The following is a 26,197-nucleotide window of genomic DNA, read 5'->3' on the forward strand; positions in this document are numbered from 1 at the left end:
TTTCAGTATTTCCTAATGGAGACAAAAGATTTCACATTTGATTTCTGTGAGAACTGCCTTAGCAACAGGAGAATATTTGGATTTTTTCCCTGCCAATTAGTAACATGGCCTATTACAATTACTATCTTTAAAATGAACTGCTAGAGAATTCAGTGCACCTGAAGCAGACAGAAATAGTATTTTATCTCTTATAATTAAAAAGATTTGCTCTTCATGCAAAGTATGTTCACATTATTCTTATAAAAGTGTGAAAAATCTGACTTGTTAAACAAGAAAGTATATTTGATGATAATCAAAATCTAGTTATCATATGGATATTTTTGGCTATGAAACTCAGTGATCAAATTTACTCAGTGCCAAATTTACTTTGGATCATTTCAATCAACACTTCCATGCAATTTGATACATTCAGTTTGTGAATCATAACACACTTGTTACTCTCTCTATATATATTGACATGTTGATTAAAGTTTATATTTGACCAGTGAAGTAGTGATTGAAACAATTTTTAATGAACAAACTTTTTCAGTATTCCATCTGAAAACAAATGGACAATTCCTGAAAGGGTTATCTGCAGGACTGATGAATTGACTTTCTTCAAATGAAAATGGATTTTGTACAAAATGAACAAAAGGACAAAAAATGTCAATAATGAAGGGGAGAAATATTGCGACTTTGGAGGTTAGAGGAACCAGGTTTAATATCTTTGAGATAAAGAGTGACACATTTGTCTTTCAGTTAATCCCCTGGAGGTACAAAATTTTTTAATCAATTGATTAGGGAGTTAATACTAGATACACATTTGAACACAATTACTTTGCTACTGAGTTTTGCTCTGATGTTTTGCTTTTTAGCTGTGGAGGGTTAAGTGGGAGGGAAGGGTATATTGAAAAAATAATTGCCATATTAAAAAAAAAAAACCCAATGACAATTTTAAAAAGAGAAACAACACTACTATTCTTAAGTGCACAAATTTCAGTATGTAACACTGTCTTTTTATATTATTTTAATTTTTAATATATCCTTCCTCTCTACCCAATAAAACCAAACTTTGTAACAAATATCTAAAAGAAAGATGAAAAAATGGTATAAGAAAACTAATGAATAAGTTATCAGGCATTACTATTCTCCCCATTCCTATTTTCTTCCATCCCCCCCAAAAAGAAGAGAGAGAATTATTGAATCACATAGGCATAATTAAACAAATTTCTATCTGAGTCATAACTACAAAATATGTCTCTTATTCATCATATTAATTCTATTTCTGTCAAGAGGTGGATAGCATTCTTTTTTTCAGTCATCTGGAATCCTGATCATTTAGTTGTTAAACATTCTTAAGTAATTCAGAATCATTCATTTTTATAGTGTTGATGTTAAAACAAAATTTTTTTTCTGATCCTCTTCATTTCACTCTGCATAAAAACATACAAATGTGTCTATGTCTCCATCTTTTCTCCTAATTTCATATAGCACATAATATTCAAATCCCACAAATTATTCAGCGATTCATTTGCTGAATAATACACACATACATACACACACATATATGTCATGCGAGGAATTTGTTAGAATCCTTTCTTTTGTTATTTCTCCAAAAAGTTTATATATATTAAAATTAATTCCTATGAATCCATCTCATGATGAAGTTTTTTTTTTCTTTTGGGGTTCATGTATGGCTTGTTCAATTTCTTTTTTCTGGGAGTGATTAAATTCTCTATTTCTTGTTTTGTTAATCTAGTTAATTTATATTTTTATAAATGTTTATTTAGGCTACTTAAGTTGAAGCTCTATTGGAACATAACTGGGCAAAATAGTTTCTATTAATATTTCTTATTCTTTCATTTCTTGTGATTTTTCCTTTTTATTTTTCATATTGGTCTTCTCTATTATTTTTAATCAAATTTTCTTGTGGTTAATCTATTTTAAAAAATATCTTCTGGTTCTATTTAGTGATTCATTATTGTTGTTTTACTTTCACTTTTGCTAATCTCTTCCTTGATTTTAAGAATTTCAGTTTTGGTATTTATTTGAGGGATTTCAATTGTTGACTTTCTAGGTGTGTTTTTTTTTATTTGAATGACCAATTCAAATAACTAATCTGTTCTTTCTCTTTATTGTTAAAGAAAATGGTTAGAGATATAAATTTTTTTTTTCTAAAGACTGCTTTGGCTACATCCCAAAAATTCTAGTAAAGATTTTAGTCTCATTGTTATCATTATGTTTAAAGAAATTATGTGTAATTTCCATGATTTGTTCCTTGAACCACCAATTCTGAAAGATTAAAATTACTTATTCTCTAGTTTATTTTTTAGTACTTTTTAGATTTTTAAAAATATTTTTAATTGTATTGTGGTTAGTAAGAGATGTGTTTAATATTTCAACTTTTTTTTTCATTTCTTTGTAAAGTTTTAATATCCTAATATAGGACTTATTTTTGCAAAGGTTATACGCACAATTTGAAATTCATTGAAATTTCTCATAATATACTCCCTCCTATACCTATTCAGTAATTATGTGTCATATAAAAATCTGTCATATCTAATTTTTATAAAAGTTTTATTTAGGGGATGAGTTCTAAGTCTTCCCTATTCTGGGGATCAGATCAAGAAGTAACTCTTTTCTTACACTTCTTCCACCCCCCCCAACTCCCTTTCTTAATTATGGCAGTCTTTCCTTTGCATGCACCTCCTATTTCTGAGGACTCAAACCAAATTAGAGCCCCTAGTTCAACCCATTCCTTACTTTCATCTGGTACACTGAGATTACCCCTTCTCTGGGAATCATTCTTAATTGAAGTCCTTTCCTTCAGAGGAGAAGAAGTCTTTTATTTAATCTATGGCTAAATCTTAAGTTGTTCCTCTTCTGACAGAATGTTCTTTTTACTTTATTTTCCTCCCTTTTCCTCCTTCCCATATATATACATACACACACCTACGCATATATATGTGTACATTATATGCATAATATATAACTATATACATACATCTCTATATATACATACATTTAATATTTATAGATATACATATGTACATACATATACCTACATCTAAAACAATATTAATATGGTTGACATATAACTGACATAATATAGATTTGTTTCTTCACTGAATCTTTTTAAAGTTTGACTTTGTGTGAGATAAAGAATTATTACCCTTGCCATTCTTTCTAATAAATTCTACTCCTGATAATTGTTATTGTATTTGTGTATATCTCTTATTTTCTATCCCTACTAATTCTTTTATTTTACTTCTACCTGTTAACTTGTCTTGTTATTATTTAACTTCCCACTGCTTCTCTTCCCTTTATGGCTTCCCTGATTACTCCTACCATGGATTTCTCCATTATCTTCTCCCACCACCTTTCCTTATCCTTTTTATCCCATTCACATTAATCCACAAACCTTATCCCATGCTTGTTAATCTATACATCTTTCAATACCTCACCTTATCCTATTCCCTCCCTCCTTGTTTTTTATACATTTACTTTACTGTTCCCTATTTAACCTATTTCGAATGAGAATAGGTTTTTAGAGCCCATCAGCCCCTACCTAATGCCTCTGTGTCAGTTCTTGCTTTCACATCTCATTCCTATAGCATAATTACTATTTTTACCTTTTCCAAGATGGTTTGGCCTTTCAGCCTCATATTATACTCGATATCACATTTAATTCTGCTATATTGTTTTTGGTAACAATTCTAGTGTTTTTTTTGTTTTGTTTTGTTTTGTTTTTTATTTTTGATATATAGTATTTTAGAATGTGGCCTTTTACTATAGCTACTTATAAATCTTGTGCAAACCTAAGGGTAGCTGCAGCATATTTAAATTAGTTTTGTTGTTTGGACTTTAAAATTTTTCTCTTTGATCTGGGTGGGTTTGGTTTTTTTTTTTTTTTTTTTTTTTTTTTTTTTTGTTGTTGTTGTTGTTTTTTTAAATTTAGCAATGATGTTTCTATATGTTTTCCTTATAGGATTTATTAGAGGTGATGATTGATGGATTTTTTTTATTTATCCTTTCCCCTCTTGTTCTAATATTTTGGGACAATTTTCTTTAATTTCTTGTATTATTAAATCGTGATTGGGTGTTTTTTTTTTTTTTTGGTAGTCCAATTCTTTTTATATTTTTTTTCTTCTTGATTGATTCTCCAGAATCTTTTTTTTTTTTAAATGAAATGTCTCACTTTTCTTTTTTTCCCATTCTTTTTTGTTTTATTATTTGTCTCTTATAATTTCACTGGCTTCCCCGGGCTCACTTTTAATTTTCAAAGAGTTATTTTCTGCTTTAAGACTCTGGATTTACTTGTTTAGTTGATTAGCTTTCTTTTCATAATCTTCTTTTTCTTGGCTTGTTCTGGTTTTATTTTTAGTTTTTCTTCAATCTCTCTCATTTGATTTTTAAAGTCTTTTTGAGTTCTTCCATGAATTCATTTGGGGTTGGTAACCATTTAACATTACTCTTTGGAGTAGTATAGCTTTTTTTTTTTTAATCTCAATATCCTCTGAAGGTGAACTTATTCTTCCCTATTCAAAGAATAACTTTTTATGGTAGAGTTGTTTGTTTGTTTTTAATAAGAACTTTTTAGTGTAATTACCACTAGTCCTGGGATGGGAGAGATAGTGCTTTTGACTTCACTTCAGTTCTCCCCTCTGACCTGGAATCTCAAACCAAAGATGAAACTTCACTCTCCTGTAAGTGCCCAAAGCTGGCAACTTCCCTATCCCACTGCTTCTACATTCACCAGAAGTGGTTCCTTCTCACCCAGGGCCCATTCTCAGCAGGACAGATGGGCCTGGTGTTCCTTATCCACAGAGGTTAAATCTTCCTGGACTCAGATCCCCGATTCCCCTCACTGTTCTGGAGGGGAAAGTTCCTGTGGTTTGGGCTGAGGCTATCCCCAAAAGCATCTAGCTCCTCAGGGCTCTTTGTTTGTTGTTTCAGTGAAACTAGCCTAAACATGTTTACACTTCATCCTCACCAAACTTTAGTCCTTGGGTCTTTCTTCTGGACTTCTCTGGTTGAGGCAGGAAGACCGCTGTTATGACCCAAGTCTAATTTGTTTTTTACTGGTCTGTATTCACCAGGCTATATTCACTGGGAGGTGCAATTTTATTTTATTTATGAGGGAATTTTCTGACCTACTCTCATTTTCCTAGAATCCTCGCTCTACTCCTTTTTCCCCAAAAGGAACTGGCAGCCTACACTAGAGCTTTCTTCTTCCTGCAGAACCTTTCTACTTTTGTGTATTGAAATCTTTCACTTTTACTTTCACCCCTCAGGGCATCCAGATCTGCTTTACTGTTTTTCCTGGTGAGTGGTGTAGTATAGTAATTGTTTAGTGGAGAGGAAGTGCTTAGCACTACCCTTTCCTTCTACTCTACCTTATGGGTCAGGAAAAAAAAAAATAAAATAAAGACAGAAAGGATAATTAGGGTTGGCTCTTTGCAAAAGAGTAGTGATTTCCCTTTTTCTTTTTTGACTTTTTGATCTTTTGGTGACACCTCTTCACTAAAATAAGCTGTATGTGATCAAACAGATGTAAAGATTAAACACTGACATCTTGGGTGTAAGTGAACTTAAAAGAATGAGAATGGGTGAATTTAATTTAGGTAATCATTATGTGTACTTCTATAATCAAGACTCCCTTAAAAGAAATGGAATAGCTTTCATAGTCAATAAAAAGGCAAGAAAAACAATAGTGAAATATAATTTCAAACAATTACAGAATGATAACTGCTCAAATTCCCAAGGCAAACCATTCAGTATCATAGTAATACAAATCTATACTCCAACCACGATGCAGAAGAGGGCTAAATTGGCCAGTTCTATGAAAAGCTGCAACATCTTCTAGAAAGAACACCCGCAAAAGATGTTATTTATATTCATCATAGGGAATTGGAAAGCTAAAGTTAAAAACAAAAACAAAACTGGAATAATAGGCAATGGGGGAGGGTGGCAAATTTTGGGGTGAATCAGGGTAAAGAGTTTCATCAAGGTAACTTCTTGTTCATAGAAAATATTCTTTTTCAACAACCCAAAAGGTGATTCTACACATTGACATTTCCAGATGGTCAATATAGAAATCAGATTAAGTCTATGCTTTGCAGCCTGAGATAAGTTGTTATTTTCCTATTATATTAAAAACTAATTATTAAATCGGGATCCAGGCTTTTCTTTTCAATTTCCTCATTAAAGCCTAGATGCTCTTAAAAAGTCATTCTCTGAAGCATGTGAGTGATTGAGGCAATTGCTCCTACCCTCAAGGAACATGATCTTCAATGTTGGGCAGCATCCAACTAGGATTCATAACTTCTGTGTAGGGTATAGACAGAGTCCATCTGGATGAATTTTTACCCTGGGGGGAAACACCCTTAGTCTTTATATGTCTCCATTAAAGTTTAGGGTGCCCCCAGCTCATGAAGGAGAAAACCAAACAATGTGGTATGTATTGAGATTAATTCCTCTGTCCAGATTACTGGGAGTGGCTAAATCTCATCAAACCATGTTCTCAGCAGGAAGAGCTGAAGACTTTTAGCCCACCTACTTATAAAATGTCCACCAATTAGGGTTGATTTTTATTTGTCAGGGGCATTCCTTTCAAAAAAAAGTTTATAAAGCTTTCAGGCTCTCCATAGATTGTCTTTGGCAACTAAGAGAAACCATTGACATCAATTTATTGATTTCCAGCTAGACTGATTCATAAATTGATTATTAATTACTCAGAAACTTTCTTTTCTCTATAAGAAGACAAGGTGGAGAAGCTCTATGCAATCAGTTAAAAGTAAACTTTGGAGTTGGCTAGGGCTCAGATTATGAGTTTCTCATTACAGAGTTCAAATTAAATTGAAGAAACCAGGGAAAACAATCAGACCACATAAATATGACTTAAATAACATCCCTTATAAATATGAAATGGAAGTGATGAATAGATTTAAGGAATTAGATTTGGTAGATAGTTCCTGATGAACTATTGACTGAAGTTAACAATGTAGCAGCAAAAACAACAACAACTTCCAAAGAAGAAGGAGCAAAAAAGCAAAATAATTAAGGAAGCTTTAAAAAAAATAGCTAAGATCCTAAAAAGGGAGGGCTGTGAAAAGCAAGTGGTGTTCACCAGTTTAATACTGGATAGGAGGGTAAAAGGGAAGGAAAGGGGAAAAGCATAAGCAGGGGTTAATAGGATGGCCAGCAATATAGAATTAGTCCTTCTAACCATAAATGTGAATGGGGCAAACTGCCTCATAAAGAGGAAGCAGTTAGCAGACTGGATTAAAAGTCAGAATCCTACTATATATTGTTTACAGGAAAAACACCTGAAACAGGGTGAGACATTCAAACTAAAAGTAAAAGGGTGGAGCAGAATCTATTATGCTTCAGGCAAAACCAAAAAAGCAGGAGTAGCCATCCTCATCTCAGATCAAGCAAAAACAAAAATTGATCTAATTAAAAGAGATAAGGAAGGGCATTATATCCTGCTAAAGGGCAGCATAGATAGTGAAGCAGTATCAATATTAAACATGTATGCACCAAGTGGTGCAGCATCTAAATTCTTAAAAGAGAAATTAAGAGAGCTGCAAGAGGAAATAGATAGCAAAACTATAATAGCGGGAGATCTCAACCTTGCTCTCTCAGAATTAGATAAATCAAACCACAAAATAAATAAGAAAGAAGTCAAAGAGGTAAATAAGAATACTAGAAAAGTTTGATATGATAGATCTTTGGCGAAAGCTAAATGGAGACAGAAAGGAATATACTTTCTTCTCAGCAGTTCATGGAACCTATACAAAAATTGATCATATACTAGGGCATAAAAACCTCAAAATCAAATGCAGTAAGGCAGAAATAGTAAATGCATCCTTTTCAGAACATAATGCAATCAAAATAACATTTAATAAAAAGCCAGGGGAAAATAGACCAAAAAATAATTGGAAACTAAATAATCTTATACTAAAGAATGATTGGGTAAAACAGTAAATCATAGACATAATTAATAACTTCACCCAAGAAAATGACAATAATGAGACATCATACCAAAATGTGTGGGATACAGCCAAAGCAGTAATAAGGGGAAGTTTTATATCTCTACAGGCCTACTTGCATAAAATAGAGAAAGAGAGGGCCAACGAATTGGGCTTACAACTAAAATTGCTAGAAAAGGAACAAATTAAAAACCCCCAGACAAACACAAAACTTGAAATTCAAAAAATAAAAGGTGAGATTAATAAAATTGAAAGTAAAAAACTATTGAATTAATTAATAAAACTAAGAGTTGGTTTTATGAAAAAACCAACAAAATAGACAAACCCTTAGTAAACCTGATTAAAAAAAGGAAAGAGAAAAAGCAAATTGATAGTCTTGAAAATGAAAAGGGTGAACTCACCACTAATGAAGAGGAAATTAGAACAATAGTTAGGAGCTACATTGCTCAACTTTATGCCGATAAATTCGATAACTTAAGTGAAATGGAAGAATACCTTCAAAAATATAGCTTGCCCAGATTAACAGAGGAAGAAGTAAGTAGTCTAAATAGTCCCATCTCAGAAAAAGAAATAGACCAAGCTATTAACCAACTTCCTAAGAAAAAGCCCCCAGGACCAGATGGATTTACAGGTGAATTCTACCAAACATTTAAAGAACAACTAACTCCAATGCTATGTAAACTATTTGAAAAAATAGGGATTGAAGGAGTCCTACTAAATTCCTTCTATGACACAGACATGGTACTGATACCTAAACCAGGTAGCTCAGAAACTGAGAAAGAAAACTATAGACCAATTTCCTTAATGAATATTGATGCTAAAATCTTAAATAAGATATTAGCAAATAGACTTCAGAAAATCATCCCCAGGATAATACACTATGACCAAGTGGGATTTATACCAGGAATGCAGGGCTGGTTTAATATTAGGAAAACTATTAGTATAATTGACCATATTAATAATCAAATTAATAAAAACCATATGATCATCTCAATAGATGCAGAAAAGGCATTTGATAAAATCCAACATCCATTCCTACTAAAAATGCTTGAGAGTATAGGAATAAATGGACTATTCCTTAAAATAATAAGGAGCATATATTTAAAACCTTCAGTAAACATCATATGTAATGGTGATAAACTAGAACCTTTCCCTGTAAGATCAGGAGTGAAACAAGGTTGCCCACTATCACCATTACTATTCAATATAGTACTAGAAACTCTAGCCTCAGCAATAAGAGCCGAGAAAGAGATTCAAGGAATTAGAGTAGGAAATGAAGAAATCAAATTGTCACTTTTCGCAGATGACATGATGGTATACTTAGAGAACCCCAAAGACTCTGCTAAAAAGCTATTAGAAATAATTCAGAATTTTAGCAAAGTCGCAGGATACAAAATAAATCCACATAAATCCTCAGGATTTTTATACATTACCAACACAATCCAACAGCAAGAGATACAAAGAGAAATTCCATTCAAAATAACAGTCGATAGTATAAAATATTTGGGAATATATCTACCAAAGGAGAGTCAGGAATTATATGAGCAAAATTACAAAACACTTGCCACAAAAATAAAGTCAAATTTAAATAATTGGAAAGTGTTCTTGGATAGGCCGAGCGAATATAATAAAGATGACAATACTCCCCAAACTAATCTATTTATTTAGTGCTATACCAATCAGACTCCCAAGAAACTATTTTAATGACCTAGAAAAAATAACAACAAAATTCATATGGAAGAATAAAAGGTCGAGAATTGCAAGGGAATTAATGAAAAAAAAGTCAGAGGAAGGTGGTCTAAGTGTACCTGATTTAAAGCTATATTATAAAGCAAGAGTCACCAAAACCATTTGGTATTGGCTAAGAAATAGACTAGTTGATCAGTGGCATAGGTTAGGTTCACAGGGCAAGATAGTGAATAAAAATAGCAATCTAATCTTTGACAAACCCAAAGATCCCAAATTTTGGGATAAGAATTCATTATTTGACAAAAACTGCTGGGAAAACTGGAAATTAGTATGGCAGAAACTAGGCATGGATCCACATTTAACACCACATACTAAGATTAGATCAAAATGGGTCCAAGATTTAGGCATAAAGAATGAAATCATAAATAAATTGGAGGAACATGGGATGGTTTACCTCTCAGACTTGTGGAGGAGGAAGGAGTTTGTGTCCAAGGGAGAACTAGAGACCATTATTGATCACAAAATAGAACATTTTGATTACACCAAATTAAAAAGTTTCTGCACAAACAAAAATAATGCAAACAAGATTAGAAGGGAAGTAACAAATTGGGAAAAAATTTTTACAGTTAAAGGTTCTGATAAAGGCCTCATCTCCAAAATATACAGAGAATTGACTTTAATTTATAAGAAATCAAGCCATTCTCCAATTGATAAATGGTCAAAGGATATGAACAGACAATTTTCAGATGATGAAATTAAAACTATTTCCATTCATATGAAAGAGTGTTCCAAATCACTATTGATCAGAGAAATGCAAATTAAGACAACTCTGAGGTATCATTACACACCTGTCAGATTGGCTAAGATGACAGGAACAAATAATGATGAATGTTGGAGGGGCTGTGGGAAAACTGGGACACTGATGCATTGTTGGTGGAGTTGTGAAAGAATCCAACTATTCTGGAGAGCAATCTGGAATTATGCCCAAAAAGTTATCAAAATGTGCATACCCTTTGACCCAGCCATACTACTACTGGGCTTATACCCCAAGGAACTACTAGAGAAGGGAAAGGGTCCTGTATGTGCCAAAATGTTTGTGGCAGCCCTTTTCATAGTGGCTAGAAGCTGGAAGATGAATGGATGTCCATCAATTGGAGAATGGTTGGGTAAACTATGGTATATGAATGTTATGGAATATTATTGTTCTATAAGAAATGACCAACAGGAGAAATACAGAGAGGCTTGGAGAGACTTACATCAACTGATTCTGAGTGAAATGAGCAGAACCAGAAGATCATTATACACTTCAACAATGATACTGTACGAGGATGTATGCTGATGGAAGTGGATTTCTTCAACATAGAGAAGAGCTAATCCAATTCCAGTTGATTAATGATGGACAGAACCAACTATATCCAGAAAAGGAACACTGGGAAATGAATGTAAACTGTTATTTTTACCTTCTGAATCCAATTCTTCCTGTGCAACAAAAAATTTGGTTCTACACACATATATTGTATCTAGAATATACTGTAATATATTTAACATATATAAGACTGCTTGCCATCTGGGGGAGGGGGTTGGGGGAGAAAGGGAAAAAATCTGAATAGAAGTAAGTGCAAGGGATAATGTTGTAAAAAATTACCCATGCATATGTACTGTCAAAAAATGATATAATTATAAAATAAAATAAAAATTAAAAAAAAATAGCTAAGAAAAGGAAAAAAAGAGAAAGGAGAAAGGGAAAGTTATATTCAACTGCAGAATTGCAGGAGAATAGCAAGGAGAGGTTTTTTTTTTTTAATTAAAGCTTTTTAATTTTCAAAAAATATGCACAGACAATTCCTCAACATTAGTTCTCACAAACACTTGTGTACCAATTTTCGCCCCCTTTCCCCAAAATGGCAAGTAGTCCAATATATGTCAAACATCGTAGAAATACAGGTTAAATACAATATATGCATACATAATTATACAATTGTTGTGCCACACAAGAAAAAAAAACCAAATCAAACAAGTCAAAAAATAAGAGAAGCAAAATAAAATGCAAGCAAACAACAAAAAGAGTGAAAATGCTGTTGTGAACTACACAGTTCCTACCGTCCTCTTTCTAGATGTAGATGGCTCTCTTCATCACTGAAGAATTGGAACTGGTTTGAATCATCTCATTGTTGAAGAGCCACGACCATCAGAATTGATTATTGCATAACTTCTTGTTGCCATGTATAACAATCTCCTGGTAATGTTTATTTCACTTAGGATCAATTCATGTAAGTCAAGGAGAGGTATTCCTAAATGAGCAACACAAAAAAATAATGGGAAAGATAAGAGATCTCTTCAAGAAAATTAGAAATATCAAAGTTATATTTCATGCAAAAATGGGTATAATAAGAGACAAAAATGATAAGGATTTGATAGATGCAGAAGAGATTAAGAAGAGGTGGCAAAAATACACAAAAGGTCAGGATTGGGGTTAGGGTCATCTACCCCACCCTTGCCCTCCCTCTTTATTCCATTATCCTTAATCTATGCTTCTTTCTATATCCCACTTTATCCTATTCTGCCACTTCTTATTTCTTATAAATTTAGAAAACTTTTATACTCTTTTAGACATAAATATGTATGGATGTATTGCTCCCTCTTTAATCCATTACTGATGTGAGGAGAAATCCAGAACTACAACCCTCCTCTTCCATCTAAGTCCTGTGTCAGTTCTTTTTTTCTCACACCTTATTTGTATAACTAATTGGGTTTTTTTGCCTTTTCTTACAGTTTTGCTTTTTTAGAATCACATCATTCTCAGCTCTACTACCATTTTTCAAACTACCTACTTAATAATGACAATCTTGTACACGTTTTACATTTCTACATTATAAAACAAACAGTTTGTCCCTATTGAGTCCCTTGAAATTAATCTTTGATGTTTACCTGATATTTCTCTTAGATCTTACATGTCATATTTTCTATTAAGTTCAGGTCTTTTACAAAAGAATTAGGTAAGTCTGACAAATCATTGAATGTCCATTTCCTTTTTTTTCCCCCCACTCAGGATTATACTTAATTCTGTTAGGCATAATATTTTCAGCTGCAATCCTAGATCTTTTGTTCTTTGATATATAGTATTGAAAGATCTATAGTCTTTTAACGTAGCTGCTGCTAGGTCTTGTGTAAGACCTGTGACTCCATCATACCTGACCTTTTCTTCTTACTCATAATATTTTTTCTTTCATTTTGGGGTTTTGAAATTTAGCTATGATGTTCCTATAGGATTTCCTTGTAGGATCTCAGACCTGTAGAATGGATCTCTTCATGTGAGCAGAAGATGATAATACAAGGAGACTGAGAGGCAGTTGCTATTCTCTAACCTCTCTACAGAAAAGCTTTTGTGTTATCTGACCTCTTTCCTCTTGCCTCCAATTTATTTCATTCCCAGTCCACAAGGAACATCTGTGTAAGTAAAGGCTGTTTTGCAGCTCCTTCAAGTGTTATGATCCACAGCTGTGGAAGCTCTCAGAGAATTGATTTGCCCCTTCACTTAGGCATAGTCCTTAATAGTGATTGATGGATTTTTTTTTCTATTTCTACTTCTCCCTTTTGTTCTAACACTTCAAGACATTTTTTCTTTAATTATTTCTTGTATTATTATATCATTTTTTTTGGTCATAGCTCTCAAGTAGTTCATTTATTATGTTTTCTTTTCTTAATCTGTTATCCAGATCTGTTGTTTTTCTTATGGGACGTCTCGCATTCTCTCTCTCTTTTTTTTTTTTTTTGGTTTGTTTTAAATTCCTTATTTTTTGTTTTATTTTTTCTTGGTCTCTTATAACTTCACTGGCTTTCCCTCATCCAATTCTAGCTTTCAGGAAGACATTTTTCTTCATTAATATTTTGGATTTCTTTTTCTAGTTGATTGATTTTCTTTACATAATCATCTTGGTTTTTTTAGATTTTCTTTTTTAAAAAATTTCCCTCAATCTCTTTCATTTGATTTTTAAAGTCTTCTTTAAATTTTTCTTTAAAGTCTTCTTTTAAGTTCTTTTTTGTTAAGTTAAATTCTTTTTGGACAAGTGACCATTTGATATTATTCTTTTTTATTTCAGTATCCTCATCTCTGAAACTGAACCTTGGTCTTTCCCATTGCCATAGTAAGTTTCTATGATTGGGTTCTTTCTCCTTCGCCTTCTCATTTTGTAGCAGATTATTGATGTAATAACCTCTAATCCTGTGGGATAGGGGATGGTGCTTCTGGCCTCAGGAGCAGAGGTTCCTTCACAGAAGCCAAACCTCCATCCTGGTATCTTTCTTCAGATCTTTTCAGATTATCCCTGAAGGTCCAATGTTTTGTCCCAACTCTTATTTGTTTTTAACTGCTCTAGTTTGCCCTGAGATGCAATTTTGTCCTGTTTGTTGGGAAATCTGGAGAACTTGGAATTTTCTGACTTACTCCACCATCTTCTCAGAATCCTCTTGTCAATTTTTAAACTTTTATGCAGAATACGTCATGCAAAATGCCAGATTGGATGAATCAAAAACTGGGATTATGCTTTTTTGGAGAAATAACAACTATTTTAGATATGTATATGATACCATTCTGATGGAAGAAAGTGAAAAGGAATTAAGAAGCTTTTTTAATGGATAAAAGAAGAGACTAAAAGCTGGCTTGAATTTTATATAAAAACAAACAAATAAACAAAAAACCCAAATCAAACAAACCCAACAACTAAGGTTCAACAAATGGTTCTTTCACCTGGCAAAGAGAGAAAGAAGAAATGGAAGCAGTGTAAGATTTTATATTCTTGAGTTTAAAGATCACTGCATATGGCAACTGAAACCATTTGTTCCTTGGAAGGAAAACTATGGCAAATCTGGACAGTGTATTAAAAAGTAGAGATATCACCTTGCTGACAAAGGTCCAAATAGTCAAAATTATGTTTTTTTAGTAGCAATGTGTGACTGGGAAAGTTAGATTATAAGGAAAGCTCATGAATTGTGGTACTGGAGAAGATTTTTTAAGAGTTCCTTGGACAGCAAGGAATTTAGATGTTAATACTTAAAGAAATTAATTGGGCTTTTCATTGGAAGGTCAAATACTGAAGCTGAATTTTAAATGTTTTGGCTACATAATACAATGGGACTCATTGGAAAAGACTTGATGATGGGGAAAACTGAAAGCACAAAGAAAATGGGACAGCAGAGGATGAGATGGATAGATAATGTCATAGAAATAAAGAATATGAACTTAGACTTTGAGAGGATAGAAGGTCCTGGCATTCTGTTGTCCATGGAATCATGAAGACTCATGACTGAAAGAGTGATCAACAATGATATCTCTTTTCTTCTCTTCTGATATCTCTCATCAAAAATCTCCTTTTCAGAAAACAAGGTGAACTAATTCTGATTAAAATTTCAAAGAATGACATGGTTTGAGGAGGTACCTCTCTCGGGCTATCACAGAAGGTTTTGGTACAGTGGAAAGACTGCTAAACTTCTCCAAGCCATAAGGCTTTTGTTCTAATTTGGCTCTTCAATTATTATCTATGTGATCTTGGGCAATTAATCAATGAATCAATCAACAATTTATTTATTAATTATTAGGCAATATCTTGGGTGCTTGGTATACAAAGATAAAAGCAAAATAATCATAGCCCTCAAGGAGCTTATATTATAAAGGGGGCAAATCAATCTGATTTTAGCTTTCTCATCTTTCCAAAGAAAGATTGGACTAGATGCCCTATAAAATCCCTTCCTTCTCTAGATCTAGGATTCTGTGTCCCAACGAGCATTAAGGAAGATGAAATGGGAGAACTTTCTCAACGTGAAATCATTCTATTCAAAGGGCAAACTACTCTACTTACTTATAAATCCAACTATAAGAAAAATTAATATCCAATGGTCTGCCACTAAATAATGAATATTTTGAATTGTATTTCCCTCTCTTATATCGACTGGGAAATTTCTTAGTTTTTCTGATGTATCAGAGAATCACCACAGGATCTAAAAAAGGATCTGTGATTGTGTGAAATGTGGCTGATTTTATAGGCCCTCTAATTACTGTGAGATGAAGCAGTATGCTGTTACTTTGTTGTTCTCAATTATTTATGTTAAATGCAGAGTTCTTTCAATACCTAGCTAGACTTCAAATCAATGAAAAATTGCTCTATGTTGCTAAGTAAAGGAAAACTTTATGTAAGCTAATTGGGTTCTGTCATTAAAGAATACTTATTACTGTAATGGTCCTAAAGAAACCAATACAATTGGGTAAATATGTATAATTAAAATCAACTCAATATGCAATTATAACAATTTCCATTCTGCATAATAAAAATACTCTTTTAGAATATTAGCTCTCCCAATCTTTAACTATAAGATTTCTGACCCTCTATTTCTTAATCTTCTCAGCCCTATTGCTCTCTGTTTTACATTATATTCACTGATAAAGCAAAGAAAAATTAGTTCTACAAATTTCTCAATTATACTGCCATATAAATAGGATGCTATCTGAAAATTCAAATTCTAATGAATATACCATTTTCAAAATACATCTTAAGTACTGTGTTTCTATAAATACTTTTACCTTTTCAATGGAATTCTTACTGATAGCACTGGCTCTTTGCCTTTCTCTCCTTGTTATGTACATCTGATTTTTAGAGACAGAAGAGAAGTAAAATTTATAGCCAGACTTGAGAGGGGAAATAGGAGTGTTCCCAGAACTCCCAAAAACCCCTAGCAGTAAAGAGAACACCTAGACCCTAGATCCAGCCATTCTAAATCTTAATACCCAATCAGCAGAAAAAGGATAGGTAAGATAGGACATTTACATGCAAGGAATACTTTTTAATATCACTTTTTATAAATGTACATATTTTTAATGCCAGATAATTCTATTTTCTCTAAAATGTAGGTTTGTAATCTGTGACATGTTAAATCATATGAAAGCTAAAAGTCTCAAGGGTGTAAATGACTACAATTTTCACATCTTATGTAGGGCATATATAAGTCATGTCCTATTAATAACAGTCATCACTCAAGGGTTCTTCAAGTTATGAATAATTTAGGTTTGGGTTGGATCTCTTTAGAACTAAAAATAGACTTTTGCAAATTAGCTCATTGCCTTGTATATAAAGAACTTAAATTCATTTCTATTTAACATACCAACTTCACATGGCCATGATGTGGGCTTGAGCAGGAACAGAGAGAGCACAGGCAAAGTTCTTATCCATCATGACAATACCTCACAATAGAACTCTTAGAGAGTGCTGCTTTCTGCTTCTTGTGCTACTGGTGTGTAAACCAATGCTTCTTAAATCGTGGTAACCCCTTGTGAGGTTGGATAACTAAATGTAAGGGGTCATGAAAAATTTGGCAATAGTAAAACATTTCTGAATGCAATGAGCAAAAAATTAATTCAAAATCAAATGCATAATGAATCTGAGTTGTTTCTAGCAGCACTTGCCCCAAATTGCATCAAGCTATTTTTCTGCAGACTTGGTTCTAAACACACAAGATATGCACTTCGCACTGTCCATGCACAAATGCTACCAGCAACACTGTGGCTCAGATTCGAGATGGAGTTGCATAAAATTTTCTTTACTAAAAAAGGATTGTGAATGGAAAAAGTGTAAGAAGCTCTTTTCTAAACTGTGTTAGTTGTATTGAGTCATACAATGCTCTGACATGGGCACAACCCCGGGCAAAATTTTGAAACAGATGAAGTCTGTGATTAGTTATACTTACCTCTTCTTTTTCTACTCTTTTCCTGTCTCCCATTTTACCCTCAGCACAACTTATTAGTTTTTTTTGCACCTCAACCATTGCATCTAAAAGAAATCTTATCTAAAAAGTCACTAACATCATTCATTCAACAAATATTCATTAAATTACCTGCCAGACTCCTTGAGTGAGACAAATATCATTTTTATATCCAAGCTAGGAAAGGATAAAACAAAGTCATTATGGTATAATGGAAAATATTCCAGATTTGGAATTGGAGGACCTGGTATCAAAACTGAACTTTGCTGCTGCTTATTATCCATGTGGCATTGGGCATATTGCTTTACCACTTCTGAACTGTTTTTATGAAAAGTAATAAAGGGATTGAGCTAGATGATCTCTGATGTCCTTTTGAACACTAAATGCATGACCATAAGAACAATATATTTCTCCAATTAATAAATGGTCAGAGGATATGAACAGACAATTTTCAAATGAAGAAATTCAAACCCTTAATAGTCATATGAAAAAATGCTCTAAATCACTATTGAACAGAGAAATGTAAATTAAGACAACTCTGAGGTACCACTACACACCTGTCAGATTGGCTAAGATGACAGGAAGAGATAATGACGAATGTTGGAGGGGATGTAGGAAAACTGATACATTGTTGATGGAATCATGAACTGATTCATCCATTCTGGAAAGCAATTTGGAATTATGCTCAAAAAGTTATCAAAATGTGCATACCCTTTGACCCAACAGTGTCTCTAACTGAGCCTATATCCCAAAGAGATCATAAAAAGGAGAAAAGGACCCACATGTACAAAAATGTTTATGGCAGTCCTTTTTTCAGTGTGAAGAAACTGGAAGCTGAGTGGATGCCCATCAGTTGGAGAATAGCTGAATAAGTTATGGTATATTAAATTTCTATATAGAAATGTTCTAACCAGAAGATCATTATACACTTCAACAATGATACTGTACGAGGATGTATGCTGATGGAAGTGGATTTCTTCAACATAGAGAAGAGCTAATCCAATTCCAATTGATTAATGATGGACAGAACCAGCTACATCCAGAAAAGGAACACTGGGAAATGAATGTAAACTGTTATTTTTACCTTCTGAATCCAATTCTTCCTGTGCAACAAAAAATTCGGTTCTACACACATATATTGTATCTAGAATATACTGTAATATATTTAACATATATAAGACTGCTTGCCATCTGGGGGAGGGGGTTGGGGGAGGAAGGGAAAAAATCTGAATAGAAGTAAGTGCAAGGGATAATGTTGTAAAAAATTACCCATGCATATGTACTGTCAAAAAATGTTATAATTATAAAATAAAATAAAAATTAAAAAAAATAAATTAAAAAAAAAAGAAATGTTCTACAAGAACTGTTCAATAAGTTCTATAAGAAATGATTAATAGGATGATTTCAGAGAGGTCTGGAGAGACTTATGTGAACTGATGCTAAGTGAAGTGAGTAGAACCAGGAGAACATTGTACACAGCAACAGCAAGATTATATGATGATCAACTATGATGGATGTGGCTCTTTTCAACAATGAGATGATTCCAGCTATTTCCAAAGGTTTTGTGATGGAGAGAGCTATCTGCACCCAGAGAGAAAACTGTAGGACTGAATATGGATCACAACATAGTATTTTCAATTTTTTGTTATGTTTGCTTGCATTTTGTTTTCTTTCTTGTTTTTTTTTCTTTTTTTGGTCTGATTTTTTTGTGCACCATAATAATTGTGGATATGTAGAAGAATTGCACATATTTAACACATATTGAATTACTTGCTATCTAGGAGAGTGGATGAGGGCATCCACTCAGCTTCCTCTTTGGAAGGAGAAAAAAATTTAGAACACAAGGTTCTACAAGGGAAAATATTGAAAATTATCTATGCATATATTTTGAAAATAAAAAGCTTAAAAAAAGGAATAATATACCAAAAGTGCAAATGAACACTGACATAAATAAAATATTAAATACAATATCAGTATTTAAAATTTACTTAATGTGACTACTTTGTATTTATATTGGGCATGCAAAGATGATTCAACGTTAAGAAAATATTTTACAAAATTAAATATAAGCAACAAAAGGGATGTAAAGACCTTTGACGAAATACCATACTCATTTATGTTAAAGAACTCTAGAAAGGATTGGCACAATATGACTATTTCTTACTGTGATCAAAAACATGTACATTTGCATAGATACTAAACCTCTAATTTCATTTCAGTTCCTTGATGTCAAAGAATTGAATAATGTGGGAACCAATTTAGTATTCAGTAACTATATGGTGCAGTGGAGAGAGCACTAGCCCTTAAATCAAGAACTGAGTTCACATCCAAACACAGATACTTACTAGCTGTGTGATCCTAGGCAAGTCACTTAACAGCTGAACTTTACAAATCTCAAAATGCTATATAAATACTAGTTGTTATTATTTATTTAGAAGAGGCAGGTTGGTCAGTAGAACTCAGGAGACTTTCAGCACGACATGCTGACTTTTGGGTAATCTCTGTTATAGTACCATTTACCTTTATGGTAGTTTTCAGAGCCATTTGGGTAGAAATGTAAATCATGGCAAAGATCAAAGCCCAAGATTTTTGTAGCAAGAAAAAAAAAAGCTTAAACACTCAGATAATCTGAAGATGGACCATTCCCAGCTTCAAGTGGCCAAGCACTCTTGTGTAGCTGGAGCTTCATTCAAGCTGTCTAAAATCTGAGTTGTCCACACATTCATTTTTTGAGTTCTATTACTAAAAAGATTCAGAAAGAGAATCTCAGGAAATTCTATAAGGGCAAAAATACAAACCCCTAACCTGTACTATAGTCTTAATCAAGAGAAACCTCTAAAGACCAAAAAATAGTAGAGGAAGGAATACTTCTACCATCTATGGAAATGTGCTGTTAAGGCATAACTTGTTAAGATTCTCAATAAAAAGACAAGTTTTTCTTTAAATAGTGGTTCTTGCTGTGTCTTGAGGAGATCTATATAGATCAAGGTTCATAAAATACATAAGGATGAACATCTCTTTAGAAATATAAGCACTCTTACTTCCACATTTTTATTATATATTGCAGTAAACCTAATTCTTAAAACTGAAAGTTGTGCTATGATGGGATATGATACTAGAGCAGGGCAGACTAAAAATAAACATTCTCTAAAGTATTGATTCTGGAAGATAAAACTTTTTTCATAATAGTTTTTTCAGTGGTTAGCCTATACAGCTATCCCACATGTACTTTTCTACTCTCCATTATATAACAAAAAATTGACCATTTTCTTGAAATTGTTCCAAGAGACTTTAGATCTTTTTCTTTATTCTTAGCCCAAATTACTAGAAGCTACTGTTTAGCTGGGCTTTAAAAATAAAATAAAGCTGTCAGGAAATGAGTCCTTGGTGGCTCTCAGCACATGCCTATGGCATGAACCTTTGTTTAACTTCCTCGGATTAGCTTCAGGATTGGGTATATTAGAGGAAGGACCCTTTTGTTAAGTACATACAGTCTACTACTTCCTTCCATAAAACATAAACACTTGACAAAGGACATGCCTCTATGTGGAGCCACACAATGCACCACTAATAGTTTTCTTAAGCAACCCAAAATATCTAAAGCACATGTACCATAGCAGCTAGCATGGTCAATTCAAGAATGCTTATTTATCCCATAGCAAATGGGATAGAGGAAAGAGTCTCACACTGTAAGTCCTGGATCCACGACTATGGTTTAGTGATTTTGCTAAAGTTATTTAATATTTCTGAACCCAAGTTTCCTCAGCTTTGAAATGGAAATGAAAAAACTGCTCTGTCTTTCATTAAGTTCAAATGAATACTGTGAAAATGGTAAGACAATCTTATATATAATTTATTTTTAGTGTTATTGGGCTTTTTTCTATTATTATTTTGAGTCTCCTCTAGTTCTTTAATTCTTCAGAATTAATCAATATGCAAGCACATATGAAATGCTATTTTGTTAGAGGAAAAATACAAAAACAATGCCTATCTCTCAAGGAATTTATATTCTATTGGGAGATACAACGTGTACAAATAAGTACATAGAAGATCAATATAGGTAACATTAGAGGAAAGAATATCAGAAGCTAGGAAAATCAGGAAATGCTTCCTGGGAAGGTGATGATTAAGCTGAATCTTAAAAGAAACCCGAGATTCTAAGGGTAGAAGGTTGGGATGCTGGGGGGCATGATATGGACTATAGAGTGTCATATGTGAGGAACAGTAAATAGTCCAGGCCATTGTAGCCTGGGGAATAGAATGAAAGAAAATTGGAAGGGTACGTAAGTTAAGAGGGCTTTACTGGAGAGTAGAGAGGGAGTTGGGTATAAGAAAAAGAAAAAAAGTACTTTATATTTATTGGAATACTAAATATTGTACAGGAGAATGACATTGTCAGACCAATGCTTTAGAAAATCACTTTAGTATCTGTGTAGAAAATAAATCACATTAAGAAGAAAATTGAGGCAAAGAAAAAAATTAGAAAGCTATTAGAAATTAGAATGTTATTTCAGTGTTCCAAGGAGAGGTGATAAGAGACTGAGTTAGGAGAGTGGATGTTTAAGTAAAGAGAAAGAAACATTTTGAGAGATATTGTAGAGAAAGAAATTATAAGGATTTGGTAATAAAATGTTCTTATGCCAATTCAAGATCAGCAAACTAATGGGAAGAAAGGGAATAAATGTTTGTATGGTGCTTATTATGCAGTAGGGACTGCTAGGTGGCAGTGGATAGAGTGCTGTGCTTGGAGCCTGGAAGACTGGTTTCAGTATCTGGTTTCAGATACTAGCTGTATGACCTTGGGTAAGTCATTTAATCTTGTTTGCCCAGTTTCTTCATCTGTAAAATGAGCTAGAGAAGGAAATGGCAAATTATTCCAGTATTTTTTTCCAAGAAAACCCCAAATAAGATCACAAAGTCAAGCACAACTGAATAACATGTATGTACTGGGCACTGTGTTAAATGCTTTAACAGATATTATTTCATTTATCCTTACCACAATTCTACAAGGTAGGTGCTGCTATTATTCCCATTGTACATCTTTGGATATTGAAATAAAAAAATATTAAATTACTTGTCTATCATAGCTAGCAAATGTCTGAGGTCCTATTTGTATTCTGTCTTCCTGAATCCATGTCTAGTGCCCCTTCTGTGCTTCATGAACTAGAAAATAAAAAGGTGTCTCTATGACTAACTGGCAATCTATACAGTCAACCTATGTAGTTTTTACAGTGTCACTTAGTTGCTCCAAACAGACTCTGATTCATCATCTATTAACTGAAAATTTAACTGGAATAAAATAATTTTTAAAATGTTAATCATGGTGCTATGATTAAAATGTTAATCAAGGAAAGGGGGACATTCAGTCAATCAAAAAACATTTATTAATTGCCTACTAAATGCCAGGCACTATGCCAAGTTCTGGGTGTACACATACAAAGAATGAAACACTACTATTGTCCTTGGATGCCTAGAAGGTAATAGAGTGCATAGAACACTGGATTTAGAATTAAAAAGACTTTGACTCAATTCCTGTCTCAAACCCTTTTTATCTGGAGTTGGGAAGACCTGAGTTCAAATCCATCCCAGCACCTTCTAACTGCTGTAATCTTGGTTTCACCCTCCTTGGCTCAGTTTTGGCTCATCTATAAAATGAGATGAAAAAATAAATGGTAATGCATTCCAGTATCATTGCCAAGAAAATCTCAAATGGAGTCACAAGAAGTCAGGTACTACTGAACTGACCAAACAACAAAAGCTGATACTTATTGATATTAATAGTAATTATTAGTGTTCATTTTAGTGTTGGAACATAATTATCAAATACTCCTCTGCCTCTGAACAACAACAAACAATATCACCATAAACTTATTTTGAGTCATTCATCCAGGTACAATAGAGAGACAGACAACGACAGAGACAAAGAAGCAAAAAGTAAAAGAGGGAGAGGGAAGGAAATAGAGAGGAAGAGAAAGAGAAATGGAGGAAGGGGAAGGAAAGAGACACGGCTTAATCTCTGTTGACTGCAACAACAGGATGAAAAACCACCAGTTTTATGGTTCAGAGATGTTTTATTGTTTTAGGAAAAGTAATATAGCAAGAATGCAGGGAGAGTGTTAATCTGACCCTGACCAACCAATATTTTTAAGTGTAGCTCTAGTAAATACTATTTAGAAGGGGACTTGAAAAGAATTGAATATAATACAAAATATGTGAAAAGGAACAAGAGAAAGGAAGTTCATGCAGAGGGCAATGACATTGTTTAAAAATAATTTTTAAAAGACTGACTTTAACAGCTTTGACTGTGCTGGCTGGATGTGACTATGGGACTGATTAACAAAAGAGATGAAAATGTGCAGAGTAACCTGAGAGTTTGGTTTGGTTTGGTTTTTGTTTCTTGTTTTTTTTGCTAGAAAAGCCTCATTTAAAAAAAAAAAAAAAAAAAAAAAAAAAAAAGCCGTAACTCTCCCTTGGAGGAAAAAAAATAACCCTTCAGCAGGTGATGATATCCCCAGTAGGTGGCAATATCTCAGCATAGAAAGAAGCCAAGCACAAATGGCGATATCTTAGCAGAGAAGCCTAGTAGCTAGCACCTCATTAATAGAATCTGACCAGAACTTCACTGAGCAACAATTCTGGAGATGGTGTGCATCAGCAATGAGGCACAGTCATCTGAGGAAGAGAACCACAAGAAATATTCCAGCAAGGATGAAACCCTCGGGGCTTGAGGTCATAGGTCATATGCTGGAAAGGATGTTTGAGGCCATTAAGTCTAAACCCCTCATTTTATAAATGAGGATACTGAAATCCAATGAGATTAGTGACTTAACCAGGGTCATAAAGAAGGGTTTGAGGCAGGAATTGAGTCAAAGTCTTTTTAATTCTAAATCCAGTGTTCTATGCACTATTACCTTCCAGGTATCCAAGGACAATAGTTGTGTTTTATTCTTTGTATGTGTACACCCAGAACCTGGCATAGTGCCTGGCATCTAGTAGGCAATTAATAAATATTTTTTGATTGACTGAATGTCCCCCTTTCCTTCAGTAACATATAAGTCTGGGAAATTGTGCCCCTTTTTATGTGGGCAATTTTTCTCTGTTATGTTCTGTTTTAATTAAATATATTTTGCTTTGAATTAATGTAATTTGGTATGATCTGGCATAAAGATTCATTGGAATGGGTCTTAGAATTATACACTGGTACAGATGCTAACTCAAATAACATATAGAATTTAGCAAGTATCAACAATGCCCAGAATTATGTAAAACTCTGAGAGGACCTATGCTATAGACATTATCAGAATAAAGCAGGTGGAAAGCACAAGACAGGAAGAGACAGTGAATGGGAAGTTGTAGCCAGGGTGGCATGTACATCATGACATGTCATAGTAGATGGTAGGAATTAAGACCCCATGAAAGTATCTTGGTTGGAAAATAGGTTTTATTTCCTATGGTCCAAATAGGAGTGCAACTTGCAGACAATTTTCTCAAAGATCCTGAACTTTAAAGACATTCATATTGATGTAAATTGTGTCCCCTTTAATCTTTGGGGGGGGCCGGATGTAAAGTATGTCCCCTTTGGGGGGAAGAGTGTTCCTGACTCAAACCCTCCCATAAGCGTACAACCTTCCCAGAATACTCCCAAGATAAGTAATATTATTCAATTGGAGATCTTGACCTGGGGCACAATCACTGCTCTCTAGTGAATTGAAAAATTAGCCCTTAATTTCCTCAGCCTCAAACCTCAGAAGGCTAATAAAAGACAACTCTAAACCCTGACTCTTTGCCAAATGCCCTTCTGGACTTAGCCCACTGATGAAGATATTTTCTCAGTGTAAACTCATCTTTGCTAAATTCCTAATCAGGAGCTTGCTCACTAAGAAAGCTGTCTTCTTAGTGTACTGTTTTCTTAGTGTAAATAAACCCATTCTTTGCCACAAACCTTATGCCTGTATTTAATGGGGTTTGCGAATTCTTTCACAAAACCTGCCACAGGCCAAGGGGATCCCATTGCTACTAGGGGATCTCTTACCCTTAACTCTCACACCTCATCAACATATCCCAAGTACCTTAACCCAGCTATTTAAATCAAATGGGACATTTGTTTTGGAGAAAAAAGATAAATAACTTAGGCTCTTGCCTCCCTTCCCTATCCCACTCTCCACCTTTTTTTCCTATAAAAAAATTCAAATATATTTAGAAACAGCTGTGGTAAATTTCCAGAACTTCCTGAAATCATAAAACCCTGCATTCAAATATTATTCCAGTTAATAATTGGCTATATGATCCTAGGCAACTTAATCTCTCTATGCCTCAATTTTCTCATCTGTAAAATGGGAAAATAATAACACCTACTTGACAAATTATTTTTGTAAAGTTCTTTGCCAACCCTAAATTTTTATATAATGATTGTTAGATATATATATGTATATATGTGTATATATACATATATATATATAATAAATGCTAGTTATTATCAATCATCATCATCATCATCATCTTGTACATATGAAGAACAGACACAGGAATAGCTACAATTAACATGATGTCTGAAGGCCCTGTCCCAATTATGTTGATGTGGTTCACAAATTTGATTTCCTAATTCTTCCTTTTTGCTCTCTGGCAGAATCTCAAGGGACACAATGATAGCACTGTGAGATTTGCATTTTAAAAAAGGATCAGAGGGAAAGCTTTTCAGATACTTTGATGGAAGAGTAAGAAAAATATTTTCCTGCAAGAGTCATTCTAGTTCCTCCAAAGTCATACAATCAAGGCAACTATTTCCT

The 26,197-nt window shown here is 33.5% G+C and overlaps 1 protein-coding gene across 1 annotated transcript in view; it reads right to left on the bottom strand.

Annotated features, from left to right (window-relative positions):
- The window catches only part of CHGB (chromogranin B), a 53,870-nt gene that overhangs the window by 23,765 nt on the left and 3,908 nt on the right, over positions 1-26,197 (bottom strand). The window contains exon 2 of the mRNA XM_074287908.1: positions 11,763-11,953. The gene's annotated coding sequence lies outside the window, so the exon portion shown is untranslated. The remainder of the gene's footprint in view (positions 1-11,762; positions 11,954-26,197) is intronic.

Source organism: Sminthopsis crassicaudata, chromosome 2, assembly GCF_048593235.1.
Source record: "Sminthopsis crassicaudata isolate SCR6 chromosome 2, ASM4859323v1, whole genome shotgun sequence".
NCBI classification, from domain to species: domain Eukaryota; kingdom Metazoa; phylum Chordata; class Mammalia; order Dasyuromorphia; family Dasyuridae; genus Sminthopsis; species Sminthopsis crassicaudata.